General features: G+C 40.6%; 1 pseudogene; it reads left to right on the top strand.

The window, feature by feature from the left end:
- The first annotated feature begins 720 nt into the window (after nucleotides 1–720).
- On the top strand, nucleotides 721–2,883 carry LOC110291068 (cullin-2-like; annotated as a pseudogene).
- Nucleotides 2,884–5,135: the final 2,252 nt, after the last annotated feature.

Here is a 5,135-nt window from a genome sequence, read left to right as displayed (position 1 = left end):
GAAAAAGAACCAGCAGCAAAATCAGAAGAGCCACCTCGACCAAAGACTTTAGGAAACCTGTAATAGTCACAAGGTAGATTAACAAAGTATCCCATCTATCAGTTAAAGTTAATGGTTGCTGCCGGAACTATACACTCACTATAAACAACATCCTTGTTAACTCTAGAACTCCTGTACCCTCCTTGACGCTAGAAAATTCCCTCATATCGCTCACATGGAAAGGTGTTTCTACTGAGAATGTCACCCATAAAGTCTGAAAGAAGTGGCATTTATACAAAATGTGTAAGTATTGATGTAAGGCAGTGAGAAACACAAAAGCCAAGGGGTACACACACCACCCAAAGAATAAGATAGTTCTTTTTATTCCACCTTAAAAACATGGAAACATAAAAACTACCTATCAAAGGACTCAAAATACTCTCCTAAGGGAAAGTCACAAACTTGGCGAAAACACAATCATATTCCCAAGGTATTTGCAGTCATATATACGGATTATAGCTTGTCACAGCTCTATTGTACTTTCAGATGAAATTGACCACATATACAAAGGGGATTCTGTAAGACTATCACAGGGAGTGTTGTGAATTGGAAGGAGAGCTGACAGCCACTGCCCACCCTCTGAGAGGATGGCTTTGTCCTTTGCTCATGTGGGTTACCTCCATCTCTGGACCCCTGCCCTCGCCCTGCCTCTGCAGGAGGTTTCAACAGGAAACTTGCAGGATGTCTTTAACACAAAGAGTAGTGGATTTTGATGAGACATGGAACAAGCTCCTAACTACAATCAGAGATATTGTTATGTTGGGATACGTAGAGAGAGCAAAATGGAACAACTGCTTCTCAGATATCTATGATGTATGTGTGGCTCATGTGGAACCACTTAGAGAAAAATTTTATATAGAAAAGAATTTGTTTTGAAAAGTCACATTCAGAAGGTACAGGGGAGTTTTGGATTCTGAAGAACAAGTGCTTGTTATGTATCATAGGTATTGGGAAGAACACAGCAAGGGCACTGACTATATGGACTGTTTATATAGGTATCTCCATACCTAGTTTATTGAAAAGAATGAATTGATAGAAGCTGATATATACGGCTATGGTGGAATAGATATAAATGAGCCCCATATGAAAACAGGAGAGCTAGCATTGGTAATGTAGAGAAACGTAATTGTTGAATCTCTTCAAAGCATCATCATCCTTATCTTGGCTGCAACAAGAAATTAAAAACGATCGTGTGGAGAAGACCCAAACAAAAAAATAATATGTGAAGTTATTAACTCCTTTGTTCATGTTGAACAGTATAATAAAAAACTCCCTTAAAGTTTTCCCAGGTAATCTTTGTGTCTCCCTTCCTGACTAAAACAGGATAATATTACAAGCAAGAAGCTTCAAATGTCTTACAAGAGTCAAACTACCCACAGTATATGGTAAAAGGTTTTAGGTAGATTAAAAGATAAATAAATAAGACATTGAAAATATTTGCATCCACATTCATATACTAAGTGGGCCATGAGTGTCAGCAATGGATGGTAGCAGACCACTGACTGTTCTCAGACTCAGAGGGCCCCAACGTCATCTAGCTAGAGAAGAGTAGCATGCCAAATGCATATGCATTACTCCACGCTGTATCAACTGGTTTACCTCATGTGACTCGGAAGCCACAGAATCACATCCACATTGAGGGCCTTAGAGCCACCAGTAGCCATACTCAGGAACATATGCCAACACAATTATTTGTGGAATTATCAGTTTTGGCAGTACATGGTAAATTTCTTCAAGTTACCAACACTGTCCTGAATGGTGATCAGTGTTTTCTGAGTGCTTTTGATAAGGATCTTACATCTGTTGTAAATTATCGAGAACTCAAGTCTGTTTGCACAACATCTGAATTGCTTGCTAAGTACAGTGACAGCATGCTAAAGAAGTCGGCAAAGGGGAAGACAAACTCAGCAGCTTCGTCACTGTTCTCTGATACACCAATGACAAAGATGCTTTCTAAAGAAGCCGTGATCAATAAATTAAAGCAAGCCTGTGGTTATGGATCTATCAGCAAGCTCCATCAGATGTGCACAGGCGTGCGAGTCAGTGCTGATCTCAACAATAAGTTCAACAGTTTCATCAGAAACCAAGACACAGTGATAGATTTGGGGATTCATTTCTGAATGTACATCCCTCTGGCTGGTGCATGGCCTCTCATTCAGTCTCCTTCATCCACATTTGTGATGCCCCAAGAGTTAGTAAAGGGTGTACAGATATTTGATTTGTTTTTCAGCCAGCATTTCAGTGGAAGGAAACTGACATTACTACATTATCTCCAGGCAGGTGAAGTTAAAATGAAGTATTTGGTGAAACTGTATGGAGCTATGGTTATGACCTTCCAAATGGCAGTTCTTCTTGCCTTCAGCAACTGTAAACCTGTCAGCTATAAAGAACTTTGGGACAGCAACCAGATGAATGGAAAGGCTGACCAAAAGAACCAAATCATTACCTGATGTGAAAATGATTAACCATGATTCAGAAAAGGAAGATACTGATGCAGAGCCTTCATTATCGTTAAATGTAAACTTCAGCAGTAAGAGAACAAAATTTAAAATTACTACATCACTGCAGAAGGATACACCACAACAACTGGAACAGACTAAACAGGCTATAGGTGAAGAGCAGAAAATATATCTTCAAGCTGCTATTCTTTGCATTGTGAAAGCACACAAAGTGCTTCTTTGCAATTCCCTCATTCAAGAGGTAATTAGCCAGGATAGAGCCAGCTTCAGTCCCAGTAACAGCATGATGAACAAGTGCATAAAATTCTGAGACGAGCAGTACATTAAGCACAGCCAAGCATCAACAGATGAACATAGGACCTTGAATACAGCTTACATCACTTGAGCCCCGCTGGTGTGGGTATGATGTCATTGCCATCCCCATTTGGTGAGCTCCTGTGGGAAAAAGCTAGCCCGGGCCACTATACTTCGGTAGACTGGCAGCCCCTGTTTGTCTACTGTTTTCCACATCACCAGTGCCATGTCATGAGCGTCAGAGAAAATCCCTATGGATATTTCAAGCTCATGCCATTATGATGTTTCTTAAAACTGTATTTAAAAATTAAGAGAAATATTGCTGAAATGTGGAACTTGTTTTGTACCATGATTTCTCCCCGGCACATTTACAGTTTGTATGTTTGTGTGTGTGTGTGTATGTGTTTTATCTTTTTTCCTGGTTCCTCCTCTGGAAACACTCGATACCATCCACACTTACCCTGCTTCTATGAGAGTGCTCACCCACCCACCCACCCACTCCTGCTTCACCACCCTAGCATTCCTCTACACTGGGCCATCAGGCCTTCATAGGACCAAGGGCCTCCCTTCCCATTGATGATGGATAAGGCCCCTTCAGCTCCTTCAGTCTTTCCCCTAACTCCTCCATTGGGGTCGATGTGCTCGGCCTGATGATTGGCTGCAAGCATCCCCATCTGTATTGGTCAGGATCTGGCAGAGTCTCTCAGGAGACAGCTGTATCAGGTTCCTATAAGCAAGCACTTCTTGGTATCAGAAATAGTGTCTGGATTTGGTGTCTGCATGTGGGATGGATCCCCAGGTGAGGCAGTCTCTGGATGGCCTTTCCTTTAGTCTCTGCTCCACTCTTTGTCCCTATATTTCTTTTAGACAAGAGCAATTCTGGGTTAAAATTTTGGATATGGGTGGTTGGCCCCATCCCTCAACCAGGGGGAAATGCCTAACCTCTAGATATGGTATCCAGAGGTTCTCCTTCCCCTTTGTTGGGTATTTCAGCTAATGTCATCCCCATGGGGTCCTGGGAGGCTTTTGCTTTGCTGGCATCTAGGACTTTCTGGGTGATACCCCCAGTTACCCAAGCCCTATTGCTGCATACTTCTGTTCAATTTCCTGACTCTCTGTACAACTCCTCCATCTCCTCCCATATCTTATTCTGCCCCTCTTTCCCCACTTCTCTTCCTCCCAAGCTTCTTCCACCCTCTACTTGCTTTGATAAAATAATCAGGAACAAAATAGTTCCCACTTCTAAGTAAGACTGAAGCATCCACTCTTTGGCCTTCCTTCCTCTTGAGCTTCATGTGGTCCATAGGTTGTATCATGGGTATTCCACTCTCTTTGCCTAATATCCACTTATCAGTGCGTGCATAGGGAAATGCCTTCATTCTTGCTGATGCTTTGTAGTGTTTTCTTTGTTTCTATTTGGTTGATTTCAGCCCTGAGTTTGATTATTTCCTGCCATCTACCCCTCTTGGGTGTATTTGCTTCTTTTTGTTCTAGAACTTTCAAGTGTGCTGTTAAGCTGCTAATGTATGTTCTCTCCAGTTTCTTTTTAGAGGCACTAAGAGCTATGAGTTTTCCTCTTAGCACTGCTTTCATTATATCCCATAAGTTTGGGTATGTTGTGCCTTCATTTTCATTATTCTAAATGAATTGTAAAAAGTCTTTAATTTCTTTATTTCTTCCTTGACCAAGTTATCATTGAGTAGAATGTTATTCAGCTTCCACATGTATGTGGGCTTTCTATTGTTTTTGTTGTTATGGAAGATCAGTCTTAGTCAGTGGTGATCTGATAGGATGCATGGGATTATTTCAATCTTCTTGAATCTGTTGAGGCCTGTTTTGTGGATTAGAAAGTCTTTACCCAGCAGGCATTGTGGGTTCCCCAAACAGAGCTTCAAGGATCTAGCCCCTCCAACCAACTGTCTTCCCAGATTATTATACTCTCATGTGTTTTGTATCTTAAAAGCCATAGAATAAAACTAAAATATTGCAATGTGATAGATAACCTAATAATTATTTCTACATGAAAATAAAATACATGATGTTGCTGCCTGTCAAATGAAACAAACAGCTCCTCATAGAAACAAAAGCTCTTCTCTCATATTTTAAGAAGTAGAAGAAACAGGAAAAGAAAACTAAGAAAATGTACAGTGAATGGTTTGGTTGAAATTTGTGGATACTATTAAACTTCTTCAAAAGTTGAAACTATCACCTGTAACACAGAAAGGTTTTCAACACCACACTGGAAGGTTTATAATGCATTATCTGCTTAAGAGGAACCTCACATTGAGCAATGTGATACAAACCAAGCAGTATACTGTAGACATATTTAGTAAAGTAAAAAAA

The sequence above is a fragment of the Mus caroli genome, unplaced genomic scaffold, assembly GCF_978045245.1.
Source record: "Mus caroli unplaced genomic scaffold, Mus_caroli_1 scaffold_3, whole genome shotgun sequence".
Lineage (NCBI taxonomy): Eukaryota > Metazoa > Chordata > Mammalia > Rodentia > Muridae > Mus > Mus caroli.
Note: the sequence above shows the minus strand (reverse complement) of the source record. Positions and strands in the feature narration are given on the sequence as shown.